The following is a 22961-nucleotide window of genomic DNA, read 5'->3' as shown; positions in this document are numbered from 1 at the left end:
GACCTAGTGGAATGATGAAAGAAATCGACTGTTGCCAGGAACTGTGGAATTAATCTTACAGTGCTAATTTAACCACAAGTTAACTTGCATGGAGTTTATAAATACGTAAAAGGGACAAAAAGACTTGCTGAAAAAGGTGAAATCTTCCAACAAATATGTTGTGCCATTTACCTCCGTCACAACAAGTTCCACGGAATTGTGATTTAAACAATGTATTAAATAAATGTTATGCTTCATTTTTATACCCGATCTCAGTGTCCCGACGAGGTCCAAGATTATTTGGTGTGCCACATCAAAGACTGTATTACAGCACTACGACGTCGTAACAAGAAAATAGCACTTTTAGAGCTAACCCTAGCTCCTTTTTAATATAATTTATTGGCTGCTTTCCTACCTTTATTTTTCTGACTATAGGAAACCATTTAAACCCATGTAATTAAAGGAAAATTATTTGCATTTATTTAAGATTTCAAAACACGCTTCATAATTCCATGAAAAATTATTGCGGTCATTCCGTGTAACGTCTGTGACCCTTACAGAATTTAGTCATATTTGGTGCATGGATACCTATACGTCTTAACCGTAAAACTGCCAAATAACACTGCTCTGACTCTAACCACTTTTAATAAATAAGGGTTTGAAGACTCATGGGTGTGCACATGGTGATTAGTCAGTCTTCAATTTCCCCATTGTCAGATGTCTACTACTCAGTAATGATTTGGGTTTATGAAAAATGTTAAAATACACTGAATTTGGCATTGCAATAAGTAGTTCTTACCTTCACTTAAAGAGGACTTCATCGCAAAAAACGTCAAAATTGACGAATTTCAAAGTCCTGTGGGGGTGGGGGTTGTGGGGAGGGTTACGGAGAAAGTTGAAGCTCAACTTGATTATTTACTGATATGTTCACATACCTGGTAGCAATCTTAGTTGCAAAGGAGAGTATACTAACTTTATTAATTGGTAAAGAACAAAATGAAAATTCCACTTAAACACGCCATCCTCAGGGCAAGGGTAAATAAATATCATCTATATTCCTTGAAAATCTGTTTCTAAAATATCTGTGTTGTTGTGTTGGTTGCACCTGTAAACAGGCGAGAGCTGAAAACAGCAATCATTTTGCTCAATATACATGTTGTATTACATTGTTAATTGTCTTTACAGTGTAAAGAATTATATATCTTTATTCTTCTACTCCAAATTAAAAACGTAACTTCAGTGAAACATAAGAAGAGGTGCAAGCAACAGTGAGGAACATCAATAACTCTTTAAAAATATACCGGTATAAACAGATATAAAATTCCCGCAAAGAATGCATACCTACCAAGTTTCGCTACTATAAGATAATTACAGCTGCATTTTAATAATAACCACCCAGTACAAGTGTATCATTTCCCTCATGAACTGCGCTTGGCACGCCTCTATACTTCTCTGTTGTGTTGTACTTTCGGCAACTCTACGTTTTATGATATGTATAGGTTTCTCTCGTGCTATTAAAGCCATTGAAATGAAACGTTGTACAAGTGTTAACGAAATGATGCAAAATTCTGTGGAAAAGTTTTTAAACAGAATTACATACCTCATACGATTTGCGGAAATTGTTTTTCAAGAACTTGGATCCAAAGAAAGTAAAATAATAATCAAATCCGTCAAAATAATATCAGGACTGATTACATTTTGGCTTACCTGCGTGTAAAATTTGATCAAATTTTTCTTCATACGATTAAGAGTTACCTAACAATATCTACCTTACCTGCACTTTTGTATACCTCTTCACTCTCTCCGTCCTAAATACCTCACAAATTGTAATTATTGCAAAAATAAAACTACAATAATACACCTTGTTTTATTTCAGCTTTTTTAGGCACATTTAGTTTATTTCGTTCTGGAGAGATGGCAACACTGCCATCCACCACAGGACCAGAACGTACGACCATGTTCCTCAAACAAACCTTCTGTGGCAGCGGGTTAGAACCTATTGCACCAACAAAGAGGAAAGCATCATCATATGGCACTTATTGGCCGGGATATCCCCTTCGGGGTTCGACCGCCATATTGCAAGTCTTTTTAGTTGACGCCACTTATGCAGCTATACTACCACATGTGCACGCACGACCGTGGTTTGTACCACAGAAAGTTTATGGTTAATATGTTCCGACTCCGCTTTAATCATGAACGGTTCCACCTGAACCTCTTATCGGCTACTACTGTTTTTTTTTTTTTATCTTATGGGACTTAACTGCTAAGGTCATCAGTAGAGTGTAAGCTTAGGAGCTTACACGCTACTTAACTTAAATTATCCTAAGGACTAACACACACACCCATGCCCGAGGGAGGACTCGAACCTCTGCCGGGACCAGCCGCACAGTCCATGACTGCAGAGCCTTAGATCGCTCGGTACAAACTGATAGATTCGCCCCTCGGAGGAGGACACAGACCACATCATTTTCGGCTGCCGCTGCGTGACACAAGAACCGAATTGTTGCAGTGCTGTACAACACTTACCTACAAGTGTGAAGTCACAATTCGCAGTGCATGAATTGATGTATCATCGTATATACACAACCAGGGTGATTCAGTAGCCACTGCTGATATCGTTTTATGCAACCAGCAATATAACATCTGCCCTTCAAAAACCACGCGTGAGATTTTCATATTTTATCGCTCGCTGTGTATCACTTTTTGGCAACTGTTCTGTAAAGGCCAACGTAAATATTCAATGTTTGTCTTGAATGTTTTGGTGATGTATGTGATCGGATGTACCGTTTAAATTGTGACATACAATGTATTGGAGGGTGGCTGCGCGGAACTAGTCCGAAGGCCACAATAAAAATTTAAACGAAGTAAATAAATAATAAAAAGAACCATTCACGGATCACCAGTAGTCAAAAGCCGAAGGTGGTCACCAGTCTCGTTGAAAACTGGTATACATGTTGATATTAGTCTTACCACTTTGGCAGTAAACTCAAAATCGTGTTTCAGTATACTGGATGATGTGTGCATACTGCACGGGAAGTTTCACTTCGCTTACAAAAAAATAACGCTTTCGCAAGGTCTGATTTCTCTTTTTCTGGCGAACTTTTTTTTTTTTTTTTTTTTTTTTTTTTTTTTTTTTTTTTTTTTTTTTTTTTTTTTTTAGGAATGCAAATGCAGGAAACCAACGCGTATTTCATTAGCAGCTCGTTTTCATCTAGTTCGCGACGTTCTGTATTGTTACTTCTTAGCCGGAAATTACTACAGCTAACACTACCGGCAATGTTGCCCACATATGGCTGCAAATCCTGTTGTCAGCTACAATACACTGCTGGGCTATATTTGCGGCAATATGTGATTTCTATAGCCCATGTACATCGTGCCGTTGAGAAACTTCAAAGAGCAGCATGGCTGTCGAATAATTAATGATGCTGAAAAGCAGTTCTTGCATTTATAAAACACTCATTCAGTAACTATGGATGCCGTCGACGCGCAAATAAAAAAATTAATTCGAGTACGCAACGATAACATGTATTTGTAGAAATAAAAAAAAATGAAAGTTATTGCACTGGATCTGACGAAAAATGTTTTTTAATGTTATGAAATACTCTGAAACATAAAGATAAGTCATTGTTAATTACAAGAATTTACAGCATCGGGAATGGAAATATTTCGAGTCACAATCTAATATGCTCAGCACAGATCCAAAAGAGAAACATTTATGGACTAATAAACGATTACAATGTCGTAAAAGAAGCTCTTGTATTACCGCTGCAATGTAGACCACGATACAGAGCGCAAACTGAAAAGTAGGTTAAATTATTTCCCGTGAAGAAATTAAAGCTAATGTCGCTAAATACACTTTCCGCTATATGGCGCACATAGAGTCTGAGATACACACATGCAGCTACCAATACATCCATGAATCACGAGTATATCGAAATGCATTTCACAAGAAGAAACGTAGCTATGTATCCACAAGAAAACAAATCAAGCGTCCCAAAAATCTGTGGCTGTAATGAAGATCACGATTCAGTACGATCGTAACAGAAACACACGTGCTTGTCGTAAAGAGAAAGGCTGACAAATAAGCAAAGTATAATTCCCGCTGAGACAGAATTTTTTCTCAAGCGCAACAGAGATTCAAGGACGAATACATGTTAAATGCTATAAACAAATTTAATTGAAAATACGCAATAACAAATATTCTCTGAGCAGCCATTGCCACTACAACACTAGTCAAGAGTACCGGTATTGCAAATTCTTCCCGATTCCCAAATGGATCCAAAGGTGATTCGTGGAGCCGCTGAGGAATAAAGTACCATTTTAAAGTGGCTTGCTGTCGAGTTCACTCAAATCGTGGCTAATATGTTATTAACCTTTGCTACGTAATTAACTTATGTCGACAAGTTTTTAAAATAATCTTATCTTTTACGACAGTGACACGAACTCGAATACTATCTCCTAGATTTTCTTCCCTACAGATAAAACAAAAACTCCAGAACGAAGCGAAAAATAAGGCAGACATGAATGTTTACCCATCCGCAGTGCAACGATTCAAATACAAATACACGGAATTTGAATAATTCTAATCAAATCAGGGAAGATATAGCTCTGTTGGATAATACTGATACTACGAAGGACAATTTTGTAATAATAGTTTTGCAGCGGAAAAACATCTGCCTGCTCTGGTACGATCAAAAACACACCTCATACACACTAAGATTCTACATAAGCATCTCAATGACACGCAACACAAATTTTTAAAAACTGCACAACTCTATATAATCTAGCTTATTACAATCTTGTAAGCGGCGTCGTCGGTTTTTGAAACGGTTGATTAATGCACGCAAAAGCTATAAGGAATATGCAATACAGAAACTTAGTCCGCGGCAGTATATAAGATGTGAAGAACATAAAGAGCAAATATGATATTTTTAATCTCAATAATATTGGTTACTTAACATAACGTGACACTGTAGATATACAGTAGGAAATTTGCACAGATAAAATCGCACTGTTACTGAATGCCTAACTTAAGATTCTGAAACACGAGTGACAATTTCGGTATAGTAAAGACCCGCTGTTATTCTCGCTGCAAGTGCTAAGCCTGTGTGTAATGCGTTACACGTACAAACAATAATGTATGTAGCACACCTTTGTTGTCATGACAACTTACCTACAATGTGCGTGCGCAGCCAAAGCCTCTTATCTCCTTTGACTGTTGAAACACTACCGGGCTTAAACTCGTTTTTAGAACCACTCGCGTGCGTTTAATTCGGTGTGTTCACAATTCGCACTCCGCTACTGCCAGCAACAGTTTCAGAACTGTCCGCGCCACATTTGAACTAGACTCGCGTTCGCGATCGGCGTGGCGTAGTCAGCGCACCGGCCACTAGAGGCGCTAGCGTCGGTCAGAGATAACGCGCCGAAGAGACAAGGCTGGCTCCACCGGCGTGAGCGCAGGAAGCGCGCCAGCGATAATGCGCCACTTCGAGGCACGTTTCCGGGATGCTGGGGCGCCCGCACATGTGGGAATAGCTTCGCTCGTTTAACGGTGTAGCTTACGTTATTTGGTGTTTGTTCTTACAAAAAAAAGGCTGGTGGATATTATTACGATTCACAGGCGCCCTATAAAGTTCAGATTAAAGCGATTCTCACCAATTCGAAAGTGCGAGCTACGAATGCTCGATGTTGTTGCGTAACGTTTTTGCGTCACCAGGAACTCGGCTTTAATTGGTCATTTCTGTGAACTCCTGCAACTGGTATTAATACTTCTGCCGTGAAACCATGACCCTCACTTTCCTCTGCTATTGTGGACAACAAGGTACATGGCGTTTCCTGATAGATCAGGAACTTCATTGCTTCAAAATACCAAATAGTGCTTTCATATAAATCTTACAGTTTCCTGATTTATTTTTCCAGATCAGTCATTTGAAAAAATACGTTCGAAGCGAATTAAATTACTCAAGGTTTACGCAGGAACTGACGTGTATTACGCAATACCATCCTTACTCGGTGCAACATTAAAATATACTGAACGAGTGTCAATATTTTTTAAACTCTGCCGTCTTTGTCATTATATTGCGGGGGGGGGGGGGGGGGGGGAGCGACCGCAGGGAGTTACTTGGTCCTTAAAGGAATCTCAGTCTTCTTCTGCTTCTTCTTCTTTTCAAGGAGTAGGCTCATAGCCTGTTCCGTCTTCACAGAAGCCAGTTTTTCATTGGTCTTCGTGTATTTCTCTATCCTACATATCTATAGATATTATATGTCAGACTACTCTTTCTTCCCCTTGCTTTCAGTATGCCTCTTTCGTTTTTGGATCCTGTTTTCTTATCTTTCATTTACGGAAAATTTATTTAACTATCTCCCTGTTTCAGAAATGTTCATTTTATCTCTCAGGATACGTCCTTTTCTTTCCTTCTTTGGTCTTTCTTAGTTACTGTCCAGGTCTCACTTCTGTGTGTGAGCATAGATATTGGCATTACTTCGTAGAATATTACCTTTGTGTCTTTCCAGTTTTTACTGGCTAATGTTCTATGTATAGTGTCACATGACATATGAAACATGTTTGACTTAGGGAGGTGTCATTACCATATTCATGACTTACATCACACCCTACCAGCTGAAAGCGAGGTACCTACTCAACTGATTTCTAATTTTGCATTATTTTAGAGCGTACTGGGTATTCTCCTTTTAAAAAAAAACATAACTTTGGTTTTATTCTCTGATGTGTTCAAGTTACAGAGTTCACCTGTTGAGTATAAGCGATTTAGAGAAAATGGTAAATAATAGTCCGTCTTTTGTAAAATTATTTGGTCATCAGCAAAGAATACAGAATTTAAATTTGTTTTCCTAGGAATTAATTTTATTCTTGGGTTAACTTCTTGTTTCCATTGTCTAGCTTTGTCGTCAGCGTATATATTAAGTGAGTGAGAGACTGCACCCTTGCCGTATTCATGCTGGTTTTGTTCTGCCTTTGCCTGTATAAATTAGAATTTCCTTATTTAAGAACAAACTGTTTATCACTATTATTTCATGGGCTTTCCAGTGTATTCCACAGCACATACCTGTTCACTCTACAGCACATACCTATTACTCTATCGAACGCTTTTGCGTAATTTGCAAACGCAATTTGAGTCTCCAGATTATGTTCTCGTCTGTTTTCATTTATCTACCGGATTACTGTAATATTGTCACTGCATTATTGTCCTTTTATAAAGCCATTTTGTTTCTCTAGTAAGGGGGCGTCAATTATTCTTTTCAGTCTCTTATTGATTACCATGCACATAATTTGTAGCCAGTTTAGTTTTCACAAGCATTTTATACCCTTTTTTATTTGGGATATCATCTCCACCACTCTCCAAGAATAATCATCTTCTTTTCCAGCATTCATTTAACAAATGCAACAGCTTCAGTTTCAGTCTGGATACTAAGTCTTTTATTCATCACACAATTCTCTCGAATTTTTAAGTCATCGTCTGTGTCTCCAATCGACTGCAGATTTAGTACTACTGAACTCGACAAGAAATACTGCAGCTTATCAGTTGCTACATACAGGGGGGCAATTATTAAACTTTATGAAATAAAATCGTCATAAATTCTAAAGGGTTTGCGTTAGAGCATTCAAACTGCATGGTTGGCTGTGGGTCATGATGGAAATTAGTATTCCTGTATGGTTTGGTTTAGCGACGAAGCCCAGTTTCATTTGGACGGGTTGGTTAATAAGAAAATTGGCGTATTTGGGGGACTGAGAATCCGCATTTGGCGATCGATAAGTGTCCAGATCCTTAACGGGTGACTATGTTGCTCGTAATGTCCAGTCACGGAATAATCGGAACGATATTCTTCGATGGTACAGTAACGACCTGACGTTACGTGAATGTTTTGGAAGATGATTTCATCCCCATTACCCAAAGTGATCCTGATCTCGACAAGATGTGGTCCATGCAAAACGGAGGGAGTTCCACCCATCGAAGCAGGACCACTGCGGGGAACGCATTCTGGCTCTGGGATACCCAGAGGCCACTGGCATAGGCGTCTGTTGGCCGCCATATTCTCCAGGTCTAAACACTTGCCCTGCCTTTTTGTGGGGATATATTAAAGACAAGATGCACAGGAGTAACCCCAAAACCATTACTGGGCTGAAAACAGCCATTCAGGAGGTCAGCGACAGCATCGATGTTCCGACACATCAGCGGTCATGCAGGATTTCGGTATTCGTCTGCGCCACATCATCTCCAATGATGGCAGGCATATCGAACATGTCAAACCTAAATTTGAATATCTGTTGTGACGTGTACGTTTTGAATAAAGTGTTTTTTCATGTCGCCCTGTGTCTAGGGTTTACTTACTTGTAATTCTGTTCATGGGTAATCATGCCGTTCTGGGTGTCGCTGCGATTTCAGCGCTTTTCTGCAGTCAAGCTGAGTGAGAATCTTGCAGAACAGTGCCGAAATAGCGTCATCAGTCTTTTCCTCGTTCAGACGTTAATGTATGCCGTCGCCGGGTTGAGGCACGAAATCTGGCAAAAAACCCAAAGAGACTCTGGTCATACATAAAGCACATCAGTGGCAAGACGCAATTAATACCTTCACTGCGCGATAACAACGGTGAAGTCACTGATGACAGTGCCACTAAAGCAGAGTTGGTTTTCCGAAACTCCTTCACCAAAGAAGGCGAAGTAAATATTCCTGAATTCCAATCAAGAACAACTGCCAAGATGAGAAACATAGTAGATATCCTCGGTGTAACAAAGCAGCTTAAATCACTTAATAAATTGTATACCAGTCAGGTTCCTCTCAGAGTGTGCTGATAAAATAGCTCCATATTTAGCAATTATATACAACCACTCGCCCACAGAAAGATTCGCACCTAAGACTGGAAAATTGCTCAAGTCACACCAATATCCAAAAGGGGAAGTAGGAGTAATCAGCTGAACTACAGACCTATATAACTACCATCGATTTGAAGAAGGAAGGGTTTTGTAACATGTACTATATTCAATCATTATGAAGTACCTCGAAGAAAACGACTTATTGACACATAGTCAGCACGGTTTCAGAAAATAGCGTTCTTGTGAAACTCAACTAGCTCTTTATACTCATGAAGTAATGAAAGCTATCGACAGGGGCTGTCAAATTGATTCCATATTTTAGATTTCCAGAAGGCTTTCGACACCGTTCCTCACAAGCGTCTCCTAACCAAACTGCGTGCCTACGGAGTAACGCCTCAGTTGTGCGACTGGATTCGTGATTTCCTGTCAGAAAGGTCACAGTTCATAGTAATAGACGGAAAGTCATCGAGTAAAACAGAAGTAACTTCCGGCGTTCCTCCAAGGAAGTGTTATAGGCCCTCTATTGTTCCTGATCTATATTAACGACATAGGAGACTATCTGAGTAGCTGTCTTAGATTGTTTGTAGGTGATGCTGTCATTTATCGTCTTGTAAAGTCATCAGACGATCAAAACAACTTGCACAATGATTCAGATAAAATATCTGTACGGTTCGCTAAGTGGCAATTGACCCTGAATTAGGAAAAGTGTAAAGTTATTCACATGAGTACTAAAATAAATCAACTAAATTTCGATTACGCGATAAGTCACACAAATATGAGGGCTGTAAATTCAACTAAATACTTAGGGATTACAATTACAAATAATCTAAATTGGAACGATCACACAGACAATATTGTGGGTAGAGCAAACCAAATACTGCGGTTCATTGGCAGAACACTTAGAAGGTGCAACAGGCCTACTAAAGAGACTGCTTACACCACGCTTGTCCGCCCTATTCTGGAGTACTGCTGCGTGGTTTGGGATCCGCATCAGTTGGGACTGACGGATGACATCGAAACAGCACAAAGAAGGGCAGCTCGTTTTGTATTATCGCGAAATAGGGGAGATAGTGTCACAGACATGATAAGTGAATTTGAGTGGTAATCATTAAAACAAAGGCGTTTTCGTTGCGACGGGATAAAATTTTCTCCTCCGATTGCGGCAACTTTCTATTGGCGCCCACCTACATAGGGAGAAATGATCATCACGATAAAATAAGAGAAATCAGGGCTTGCACAGAAAAAATTTAAGTGCTCCTTTTTCCCGCGTGCCGTTCGAGAGTGGAACGGTAGAGAGACAGCTTGAAGGTGGTTCATTGAACCCTCTGCCAGGCACTTTGTTGTCAATAGCAGAGTAATCATGTAGATGTAGATAGATGGACCCAAGCCGCTGCTTGCGACGTCAAGCTGGGAGTGTCGCCAGAGGAATCACAATTACTGTAAGACAAAGTCTACACGGGCATTTTTTAACTCAGCTTCTGTGTGATAAATGACGCAAGAAATATCGGCCCAGTATTGTGGCATATAACGTGGATACACGGCACGCAAATTAACTCACACTGTCAGACAGGCTTGTTCCCGATTTCGAACCGCAGGCTGACGGCCCGGGGCCCGTTTTCTTGTGTCGCAAGACGCTTACGTAGCGGCTACACAGCCCTTAACGCCCCAGCTGCTGTCTCACGGGACGCTAGCGTTTGTTGTTACTCTATTGCTAATGCATAATGGAGAAGTAAGAGATTACAGCGTTTGGCAGTAGCTCTTTCCCGAAGCTGCTGCGGTTTCCTTTGTCAGTCGCCACTTGAATATGACGTGGACCTACATTATTAGTGTTTCTTTCGTCCTGACTGTCTCTGAGACCGCACCTGGAGCTCTGCGTTAAGGATTCAGTAGCTACGCCTTCGAGTACTGTTCATGTTACCGACCCTGACCTTGAAGATATTGTTTAAAAATGGCTTGGGGACGGTTTAGGAAGTGGTGTTGGATCAGATAGTGGCAACGTAAACAGGAAGAGTGCGAAAGTGAAGACGAATTTGTTTTAACACCTGTGTATTCCTTGAACAAGTGCTCAGAGTGATGAGGACAGAAGTATAGAGACTGAGTCTTCAGCTTAAGGTGTTGATATAAGAATAATAGGATGAAACAAATATCGCAGGTCGTCGAAGCCTCTTCCAACGATGGCCAATAGCATTGTTCCTTCGCGTGCTGAATTCGTTTATCCTTTCCAATTCCTAGGAAGCCAATACTCAGATGAGCCGCTTTATTTTTTGAAGAAGCTTGTAAACTCGTTGGTGACGCCACAGATAAGAACTGAGTCAACAGGTATCACATACCCCGTGAACGTCGTGTATCCCTCACCGTTTTTTGGGTGTAGCAGAACCAAGCGAAGATGTGATTGTAGAACGATTGGAAAAACACTAAACATGCTCCAGCTGTGATCCAAGAAAGAACAGAAAGACACCTTGTAATTTTCATTGTTGCAAGAAGCCAGTCTGACTTGAAATCTGTACAAAAATTTCCAGCGAGTACAAAGAAAACCTCTGAGAAGGAAATTAAACACCAAAAATTACTAGTTCAGTTTTAATATTTTCTAATGTTTCGTGGGAGTTTTTAATGTTTTTATTATTACATGTGTAATAAAAAATAAAAAATAGGAAAAAGTAAAATTTGGAGTGCAGTGTAAAGCAGTCTTAATAGCATTGACGTTTCATGCAGGCCTACTGTTATGTTCATTTTGTGTAGTTTTCTGTTTAAACGAGCTTTTTTCGTAAAAACAAACTTTAAAATTAATTAGAATATATGTTTTTTGCGTGGCATTAGCGTTACCTTTTACGCAAAATCAGAACCGTTCCTCTGAAATTGTTGAATGCCAAGGGTTAAATAACGCAGTATTGTGGCTAGCGGCAACTGTTGGCCACGATTGTTATAGGTTGATGGAGATTTGTGGACACCACCTTTCTCAGCCCGTGTTCAACAATGGCGCACAACTTAAAACCATACATTTGTTTTGCCGCACCCAGTAGAAACAAAGGGGGATAAAACTCTTAAAAACTGTATATACACACTCGAGATTTTTCAACACGTGACTTAGTATAGCTACAGTGTGAGGTCCAGATTCCTCAATCGTTTTTTGAAACTGCTGTGCATTTTACAGACTACCATACGATGTGCTATTCGAAGTGCAATGTTCCTCTGTTGCAAAGTGCAATACTGTTGTGATTTAACTACAGAAACTAAAACTGTTTTTTCATATTTAAAATAAAAGCAATGTCCTAGAAAAATCATATATCAACCATATTCTACATGTAAATGTAATTTTTATTCCATAGACTTACGTTATCTAAGAGTGTAGTATTAAAATACAATTCAAGAAAAGTAAGGAAGGTTTCGTTTTGTTTTAAATGTGTAGCACTAAGACATGAATGGACTCTGTGGCCAAGCGGTTCTAAACGCTTCAGTCCGGAACCGCGCTGCTGCTACGGTCGCAGGTTCGAATCCTGCCTCGGGCATGGATGTGTGTGATGTCCTTAGGTTAGTTAGGTTTAAGCAGTTCCAAGTTCCAGGGGACTGATGACCTCAGATGTTAAATCACTTAGTGCTTAGCGCCATTTGATGCATATACCGTGATATGAAGCGTCTTATGAGGCCAAACACTGTTTTTGCTTGTTTATGTGCTGAAAACATGGATTATTATTTGAACACTTGGCCTTTTTCTTGTTGAACAAGAGAGGAGGAGAAAATAGACTGCAGAGCCAGAGAAACTGGCACACCTGCCTAATATCGCGTGAGGCCCTCGCGAGCATGCAGAAGGGTCGCAACACGACGTGGCATGGACTCGACCAATGTCTGAAGTAGAGCTGGAGCGAACTGACACCATGAATCCTGCAAGCTGTCCGTGATTCCGTAAGAGCACGTTGCAAGGCATCCCAGGTATGCTCAATAATGTTCGTGTCGGGGGAGTTTGGTGACCAGCGGAAGTGTTTAAACTCAGAAGAGTCTTCCTGGAGCCACACAGTAGCAATAACCTGCTGGAATGGTCCAAGTCCGTCGGAATGCAGGTTGTCAGACAGGATGCTTACATACGTGTCACCTGTCAGAATGGTACGGTATCTAGACGTATCACATATCTCTCCAACTGCACACGCTCCACACCATTACAGCGGCTCCACCAGCTTGAACAGTCCCCTGCTGACATGCAGGGCCCATGGATTCATGAGGTTGTCTCCGTACCCGTACGCATTTGTCCGCTCGGTACAATTTGAAACGAGACTCGTCGGATTAGGCAGCATGTTTCCAGTCATCAACAGTCCAGTGTCGGTGTTGACGGGCCCAGTCTTCAAAGGTATACGAGTGAGCCTTTGGCTCCGGAAATCCTTATCGATGATGTTTCATTTGCACGCTGACACTTGTCGATGGCCCAGCACTGAAATCTGCAGCAGCTTGCGGAATGGTTGCTCTTCGGTGACGTTGGACGATTCTCTTCAGTGGTCATTGGTCCCGTTCTTCCAGGATCTTTTCCCGGGCGCAGCGATGTCGGAGATTTGATGTTTTACCGGATTCCTGATATTCACGGCACACTCGTGAAATGGTCGCACGGAAAATCCCCATTTCATCGCAACCTAGGAGATACAGTGTCTGTCCTATCGCTCGTGAGCCGACTATAACACCGCTTTCAAACTCACTTACATCTAGATATCCTGCCATTGTAGCAGCCAGTAACCGATCTAACATTTGCGCCGGACACTTTTTATTTTATATAGGCGTTGCCGGCCGCAGCGCCGTATTCTGTGTGTGTGTGTGTGTGTGTGTGTGTGTGTGTGTACTTGAATACGTTTTCCTATACCAGTTTCTTTGGGGCTTCAGTGTATAATTAAAGTTAAACAGAGACAAACGAACAAAACAAAACTGTATGAACAATCATTAGGGACGTCGAAAACAACGAAAAACAAACTTTAAAAATGGTTAAAAGATAGGCCATTTCAATGGCACACTAAATTCAACGGAATCAGGAAACAAGTACATTTTTGTAAATACTGTATTACATTTATTTGTAAAACTCCTGACTTACTGTGAGAAATTACCGATCTCAGCGATGAATAATTGCCGGCCTCAGTGGCCGACCGGTTCAAGGCGCTTCCGTCCGGAAGGTTCGAATCCTGCCTCGGGCATGGATGTGTGTGATGTTTTTAGGTTAGTTAGGTTTAAGTAGTTCTAAGTTCTAGGGGACTGATGACCTCAGAAGTTAAGTCCCATAGTGCTCAGAGCCATTTGAACCATTCGAAGAATAATTCACCTGTTTCTGATCGACCTCATCATTTTTATGCTAGAGCAGAATTGCACTTTATTTATTAATATAACTTAAAATTAATTCTGGTTTCTTCGGCAGGATTAATAATTTTAACCAAAAAATCTGCGAGGACTCAATGGCTTTCATAACTTTTTAACGCATTAATTTTCAGCAGCTCTTAGTCCAGTTCCTGCATGTGGACAATGGCGTTGAGGCGAGACCGAATGTCACCAGTCTCTTCGTAATTTTTTACAGTTTTCTATCATCCTGCTTCACGTATTTCTTTTTCCCCTTCTTTCCTTTAATATTCACTTCCAACTTGGTGTACATGCAGTTTGTCAGCTTCGATTCCTTCTTCTAGCATTCCGCCAAATAATCACTCCAAGGGTGAGTGTTTCCAAAAATATTATTATTTCGTTAACGACCCTGCATCAGGATTCGTCCTTCAGTGGCTTTTCCGTAGCAGTTCCACACTGTTATGGGAGTATCCTCACTCCACAAAGCAGTTAGACAACTGAGATAGTCCTTCGTTATCAGGAGCTTGCTCATGAATCTCAACCCAGCCATTACTGAAAATTGCCTCCAAAATTCAGATGCATCTTATACTCTAAATTAATATGAAAATGTTCCGTGTTTGATTTAAAATTTCCGCCATGCTTAAGGATGCCCGTATATTCGATGCTGCGGGAAACGTATCTCTATCTGGCGACACTGGATTCAACTGGCAGCAGCAAAGCACCGATACGACGAACCTGAGCTGCGGGGATCCACAAGCTTGCTAACACTGTCTCTCTTCCGGACCCACCGTCACAAATCCAGAACACTATCTAGCCTATGACGCGTCATTGCAGTCTACAGTGCCAGCGAACTTGCATTGAAAGTGACCTGTGTTATCGGTAAGAGTACAATATTTTTGTTAGTAGCTAATTTCGTAATGGAAAAAAATAAAAGGTATCCACATGATGCGGGCAATAAATTGAAAGTAGTAGCACATGCAGAAGAACATGGAAACAGAGCTGCTGAGAGGCCCTCCAACAACAGAAAAAACGAAACTTCCTGGCAGATTAAAACTGTGTTCCGGACCGAGACTCGAACTCGGGACCTTCGCCTTTCGCGGGCAAGTGCTCTACCAACTGAGCTACCCAACCACGACTCAGGCCCCCTCCTCACAGCTCTACTTTTGCCAGTACCTCGTCTCCTATCTTCCAAACTTTACAGAAGCTCTCCTGCAAACCTTGCAGAACTAGCACTCCTGAAAGGAAGGATATTGCGGAGACATGGATTAGCCACAGCCTGGGGGATGTTTCCAGAATGAAATTTTCACTCTGCAGCGGAGTGTGCTCTGATATGAAACTTCCTGGCAGATTAAGCACTTGCCCGCGAAAGGCAAAGGTCCCGAGTCCGAGGCTCGGTCCGGCACACAGTTTTAATCTGCCAGGAAGTTTCAAATCAGCACACACTCCGCTGCAGAGTGAAAATCTGATTCTGGAAACAGAAAAAAAACATTAGTGATTGGCGGGCTGCTAAAGAAGAACTGAGAAAAATGAGGATGACTGGATAAATAAACCATTTAAAGTGTATATAAAAGAGGAATTGAACTAATGGATGGCGGATGAAACCCATCTCGAATTCACGCCGTACGGACCTTTTAAACTACCTACAAGTGTGTCGGTGGTGAAAACAGTTGTAGTCTAGAATGAGAGAAGACATTATCGTTAAATCTTCCAAGAAGTGCGGTATAAGTAAAGCTCTCAATGGCAGAAGTTCATCTTATATGTGAACAGGAGAACGATGACGATGAAGAGGAAGAAGAAAGGACAGATGACAAGTTTCAGGGAATCTGAAAGGTTGTTCGGTTTTTTAGCCTGGCTTTGCAATAGAAAAGTAAAAATGACAAAATGATTTAAAAAAAAATGTTTAAAATTAAGAGGTGCGTCTTGTAGTCCGTAGCGTCTTATAATCCGTAAAACACGATATTCGTTCTGACAGCACTCTTCAGCTAGACCGAGATCTGGAACGTTCCCCCATAAACTCTTTTTCATGTGAAAATAACATCCATTTTTTTCCTTCAAGGGGAAAGCGTCACTAAAAGCCGATATCACAGCTACATCAAAATCAACATTCTCTGTTCTTGGACACCACTGATGAACTGCTTGTTTGATCAGACGAAACAGGCAAATAAAGGTGTCTTTCTCCTTATTAGACGCCAGGACAGATGCAACAGGATGGATCTTTGTTTCAGCACTCTAGCCTCGTAGCTGTGTAGATTTTTTGCGGACTGTAAATTGCAGGTCTTAAATGTTTTATGCGTTAAAAAATGGGAAGATTTTGCAAGATTTTTTCTTTGCTTCCACAAAAAATGATTATCGTGTCCTATGATCTATCTTCCCCTAGAAGAAAACTGCTGCTATCACTTATCTTTAAGAGACCTTTATGGAGATCGATTTCAGTACAGTTCATCGGCTCTTGGTACCCCTGCGTTTGACTCGGCTGAGAACGCAAAGATGCTCTTCATATTTCCTGATTTGTTTCCGGAGACCCCCTACATTCACCACAGAGCACGCGTGTAACCCGACACTGAATATGGAGTGTAGTGAAGTGCCTATAATGGAGGCTCAAGAGCGCAAATGTTTATGTGATGTTAGCGGCAGTGATTATAAAAATTGGTGTAAGAAACAACATGCACACACGAGTGTGTGTGAAACAGCTGCTGGAAATCGGTGGGGAAATATGGAAGCAAAAGAACGAAATGAAATACGTAAGGTTTTGTAGCATTATTTATTTATTGATTTTAAAATATTATAGCAGTAACAATTTCATACACATATTACTGCTACACAGATTCACGAAAGACCAAGTGACTATTATGAATTACGTTAGACAAGTTGTTAGATGCACAATCAAAGCAATATAACGACTAGCTTACCAACTGGTATTGGCAGGGTATTCATTTCGTCAGGTTTTTTACTAGAAACGAAAACAAAAAATTTGCTGTGTTTGTATTGTAACATTGGGAAAATTTCATTTCCATCTATTAGTGAAAACACTTTTGAAAGTCTCACTGGAAACTGAAAGACGTATCTCTTGAACTATGTGTCGCACGTACGTTCAGCAGTGTATGTTGATACTGTCTACGAAGTATATCACGAATAGAGTTAGTAGTAAAGAAATAATAAATTTAAACGTCAAGTATGGCGCGGCAGTTTTACAGGCATCTCTGTGTTTATGACGTCATGTCTTCTGAGCTTCTTACCCCCACAGGGTTTGTTGTCTGACAATAAGGGGCATGTCTACCAAGTTTAGTCGAAATCCGTGCAGTGTGTTAGGAGGAGATATGGTACAATCACACATACAAACATCCATTTTTATAATATGTAGGGATTTTAATATTGCCAGCTATATCTCATTTCGTATTCAGTTCCATTACCTAAAAGCAACCATTCTGCCACGGAAGTGACCAATGATTTAACGTAAAATATAGATCAAATTTTCTCCTTCATCAACTCCCTTTTGACTTCCCCTATGTCCACAAGATGGTACACTTTCTAAAGAACTCATGCCATCAAATACGAATCCGTCCAGTTTCCTGTGTAAGTTGTGTAACAAACAAAATGTTTTTATCATGGAATTCGCAAACAGGGAACAGTGACAAGAGCTCCACTTACTAGCTAGTATTCCATACGCGCATTCGACAAAACTTCGGGTTTTGTTGAGCCGACAATTGAAGGTTTTTTTCCGAATGTTTGATTTTTCTCGGAGACGTTCGCGTTACGCTTTGACAAATCTTTATGAGCCACAAAGACATACGGAGCTGGTTGGGATTTTGAAGTGGTTGTGGCAGAGGTAAACAGAGATTGTCTGAATAAATTAACTGCCCTATGTAACTACTTTTCAGTACATTCGAATCATCCGTTCTAAAAGTGCGGCCATCAGCGCCCATGAAACAATAATCACCATCGTCTACAGCCGTTATTAATGTAGAAAAATACATTTTGCAATCAATAAACGCACTGCCACTCTTCGAAGATGAATTATTTACCGTCTCGACGGGTGTTTTATATACTGCAGCCACAATTCTTCCCATATTGTTTCCCCTAAGTTCCCTTAAGAATGAAACTTCCTGGAAGATTAAAACTGTGTGCCGGACCGAGACTCGAACTCGGGACCTTTGCCTTTCGTGGACGAGTGCTGTACCATGTGAGCTACCCAAGCACGACTCACGACCCGTCCTCACAGCTTTAATTCCGCCAGTACCACATCTCCTACCTTCCAAACTTCACATAAGTTCTCCTGCAGACCATACAGAACTAGCTCTCCTGGAAGAAAGGATATTGCGGAGACATGGCTTAGCCACAGCCTGAGGATGTTTGCAGGAGACAAGGAAGGTTCTGGCGGAAGTGAAGCTGTGATGACGAGCCGTGAGTCGTGTTTGGGTTGCGCAGATGGTATTTTTGGTTAAAGTTTCTACTTCACGGAGCAGAAGAAGGTTTTGAAACAGCAAGTAAACAGAGAAGATCATCAGTATAGACCAGTTAAGCCCATGTGTAAATATTACTTTGTTTTGAGGAAAGTGTATAACACAGTGTTGAAACTGGCAGATAAAAAAATGTTCAAATGTGTGTGAAATCCTGTGGGACTTAACTGATAAGATTATCAGTCCCTAAGCTGACACACTACTTAACCTAAATTATCCTAAGGGCAAACTGGTAGATACCTTTTATTTAAATCTTTCTTTCTTTTTTTCATGAGAAGACAATTTTATGTTAATTATTAGTCAAATCAAGCAGCAGAAGCCTACTTTACTTCATTACCTTCCTGAAGAAGAAAATTTTACATATAAGCAATAATGAGTTTGCTTATTTCCGTTTTTCCACGCACTGGTAAAGGAATTTATAGATCCAGTTTCCAGAAAATTATGTAAATGCCATCTCGATGGAATTTATATTTATTTTATTCAAGCCGTGTTGCAAACAAAAGGCAACAGAAGGGGCATACACAGTTTGCCGTTCCGAAGAAGCGCGTTTCCACATCATGAAGTTACATTCTCTCTTTAAAAGCGGAGTAGCCGGGCCGAGAAGGCAAAAATTGGCGAGCGTAAAGGACGGATTGAAGGGGAGGAAGGAGACCTAAAAAACAAGAATTAAATAAAAAAAGAAAAAAAAAGAAAAAAAAGAAAAAGAAGACGGTAGAGCAATTTCCGGCGAAAGGCAAAGGTCCCGATTCCGAGTCTCGGCCAACCACACAGTTTTAATCTGCCAGGAAGTTTCATATCAGTGCACACTCCGCTGCAGAGTGAAAATCTCATTCTGACTCTTAAGAATGTCTGCTATGATGTGACGCCTAATACGATGTTCTACATACAAAAATCTAAAGGAAATTCAGTTGCTAAGTATCTGAAAAGAACCGGCTATATTTCGTATTACCATTAAGTTTTAACGCTTCCGTAAGATATTAATGCCAGCAAATGCCGCTTAGTATGCTGTGTAGCCACGCTGTGTCACTATTAGTAGCCAGCATTTGCTTGCATTAGTAAAACTTCATACTATTCACAATGTTGTATTCTTTGACATCTTTCTCTGTGTAGTAAAATTAAAGAAAAATATCTATTTCAGAAACAGAAGTGCTGAACAAGTGGAGGAATTTGAAGGAAACTCTATCCAAAATGCACCCTCCGGTAGCTCTATAATATCTAAGAGACGATTTATATTCCATAAACAAATGAACCTCCTCTCAAAGACACTGGTGCATTGAAGGTAAGCTTTTGGACTTAAGCCTGCAAATCAGTGCAGCAGCGAAACTGACAGAGCGGTACATGTTTTGTACTTGTATTACTGGAAAGAACAATTTCCCTTTCAGTACGTGCGGCAACATGAAGGAATCGCTACTAGGAATCGACTATCAAAGAGAAAAATGAACCCAAGTACAGGAAACTCCATCTACAAGTGACGCTACAGCAGAAACTACTATTTCTGTTGCCCAGTCAGCAGCCAAAGTCAAAGAAAAGATGTTTTTCCTATCGTTATTGCCAAAAGTTGCGGAACTAAACGACATGAAAAATTAGATTTTCAAATTAATATTGTTGATATTTGCAGACGTTTTCGTCACTTGCTAATAAAAACTGCAGTTATTTTTTGTCATAAAGTTAAGAAAATTTCCGTCGTTTCCAACTGAAATTTATTCGTGAGTGCCAGACAGGTTCCGCCTATTCATGTGAGGCAGCATCAGTGGTGAAACTTCCTGGCAGATTAAAACTGTGTGCCGGACCGAGACTCGAACTCGGGACCTTTGCTTTTCGCGGGCAAGTGCTCTACCATCTGAGCTACTCAAGCAAGACTCAAGACCCGTCCTCACAGCCTTACTTCTGCCAGTACCTCGTCTCCTACGTTCCAAACTTTACAGAAGCTCTCCTGCGAACCCTGCAGAACTAGCGCTCCTGAAAGGAAGGATATTGCGGAGACATGACTTAGCCACAGCCTGGGGGATGTTTCCAGAATGAGATTTTCACTCTGCAGTGGAGTGTGCGCTGATATGAAACTTTCTGGCAGATTTACACTACGTGCCGGACCGAGACTCGAACTTTGACCTTTGTCTTTCGCGAGCAAATGCTCCACCATAAAACCACAGTTTTAATGTGCCAAGAAGCTTCATATCAGCGCACACTCCGCTGAAGAGTGAAAATCTCATTCTGGAAACTTCAGTGGTATTTATTTTTGTGTCCTATGCATGCAGCCATTTGTTGTCTTATATCAGCTAAATGCACATGATATAGGTTTCTTCCAGTAAATATTTTTATTTATACCCTACATTGTACTGAACTGCTTTACAACTGATTTTTCAAATTACAGTTGTGCAATTATTGCAAACGTGTGATCATCATCGTAACTCACAACATAATTCCTAAATCTTCCCTCTCGTGACGCATCTAGCTCCATAACGTATCTACAGCCCACAGGACCACCTACTTTTTCAGTTTCAAATGAAACAACCGAATCCGAAGATTCTTCGGTGAAATTATTTAGTAAGTATGTTAATTCTTTTGGAATTTCTATAATAAATAACAGTACATCTGTGTTTTAGTATGGCCGATTGTTGGTTATTGTTATTATCATTGTTTTATATCAATAACACTTAGCTTAATGTAACAGGTAGTATTCAGCTTCTGTATAATATCGCATATTGGTATGTCTGCGTACGAGGGTTTTACGTACTTTAAAAAGAAGATACTCGAATGATTGTAGTGACATGCGATAATAACAAAAAAAACAAGATAACTTTCAGTTTGTCGCGTATATTTATGAACTTTCCTTTACGAGGCTGATTTATGATTATTGGATGTATCCACCACTTTCTCTGTTTTCTTTTTTTGTTTCCGTCGACTAGCAACCAATAATGAAATAATCGCTGTTGGTGTTATGCTCATTTCTGTGATTGCTCTTATCAGATCTCGACACGCGTACTTCATTCCAGTCGGTGTACGCTGAACCGTGTTACGAACGAAACTACGTTAACAATACAGTTTCTGCTACATTTACCTCGTTAGTTAGCGTATGATGCAGCCAGGTGCCTGTAATAAGAAAACTTTGCGGTAGTTTGCGTAAAGTTGTTGCGTCAAAAAAACGACGTTAACTCTTGGTCTAAGGTTTCGATACAGGATGTAACACAATTGCACTGAAGAGCCAAAGAAACTGGTACACCTGCCTACCGTATTAGGTCTCTGCGAGCACGCAGAAGTGCGACAACACAACATGGCGTGGGATCCACTGATGTCTGACGTAGTGCTGGAGGGAACTGACACCATGAATCCAGCAGGGCTGTCCATAAACCCGACGGAGTACGAGGGGTGGAAATTTCTTCTCAACAACACGTTGCACGGCATCCCAGATAGGCTCAGTGATGTTCGTGTCTGGGAAGTTTGGTGGGTATCGGAAGCGTTCAAACTCAAACGAGTGCTCCTGGAGGCACTCTGTAGCAATTCTGGGCGTGTGGAGCGTCGCATTGTCCTGCTGGAATTGCCCAAGTCCGTCGGAATGCACAATGGACATGAATGGATGCAGGTGACCAGATAGGATGCTTAATAACGTGTCACCTGTCACAGTCGTATCTAGACGTATCAGGGGTCCCACATCACTCCAATTGCACACGCCCCACACCATTACAGAGCCTCCCCCAGATTGAACAGTCATCTGCCGACATGCAGGGTCCTTGGATTCATGAGGTTGTCTCCACACCAGTACACATCTGTCCGCTCAAGCTACTACAGCTAACACCTCATCCATAACTTAATACGGTGCACAGTGCCAGAAACCAAGAGTCTTCATATTAAAACATACATCCGGTATCGACAATCTTGACTGGAAAGTCTGTCCTGAGAGTTCTCTACCAACTTATAGATTGCGACATCTGTCTGATATCGAGATGTGATCCGTGTCGATTGCTGGTACGGAAGGCGCTAGGGTCGATTCACGTGGTGTCTGTGCAAGCGGTGGTACCCCATTAGCTCTCACGGTGTTGAGTGCCGCAGTTCGGCCGGCCTTATGGTGCGAGGCTTTCGTCTGCATGGAGAGTGTGAGCAGTTGTACCATGGTTTATGGTGAAATGTGCGTATTCTGGGTGTTCGGCCGCCTGCCGCGAATCTTTTTATTTGACCACAGTTCGGCGACTTGCATGTAGATGACAACGAAATGGAGACGACGACGACGACGACAGCTGCGAAGGCGGTTGTCCGTATTCCACGGGCAGAGTGTCCTGGGTCTGCATCTCTTTGCTGTTTGCTGTCTGACTGCGTAGTTCTCGGTAAGTACGGATCATTCTTCTTTGCTGATGCGCCTCACAGGGCAGCTGTTAAAGAGTATTCCCTGTTTATCGGCG

The 22961-nt window shown here is 41.0% G+C and overlaps 1 protein-coding gene across 1 annotated transcript in view; it reads right to left on the bottom strand.

Annotated features, from left to right (window-relative positions):
- LOC126293180 (mucin-5AC-like) overlaps window positions 1–5397 on the bottom strand; it is a 227332-nt gene extending 221935 nt beyond the window's left edge. Inside the window, exon 1 of the mRNA XM_049986281.1 lies at window positions 5153–5397. The gene's annotated coding sequence lies outside the window, so the exon portion shown is untranslated. The remainder of the gene's footprint in view (window positions 1–5152) is intronic.
- Window positions 5398–22961: the final 17564 nt, after the last annotated feature.

Source organism: Schistocerca gregaria, chromosome 10 (assembly GCF_023897955.1).
Source record: "Schistocerca gregaria isolate iqSchGreg1 chromosome 10, iqSchGreg1.2, whole genome shotgun sequence".
NCBI lineage: Eukaryota > Metazoa > Arthropoda > Insecta > Orthoptera > Acrididae > Schistocerca > Schistocerca gregaria.
The sequence above is the reverse complement of the archived record's forward strand: the minus strand, read 5'-3'. Positions and strand labels throughout refer to the sequence as shown.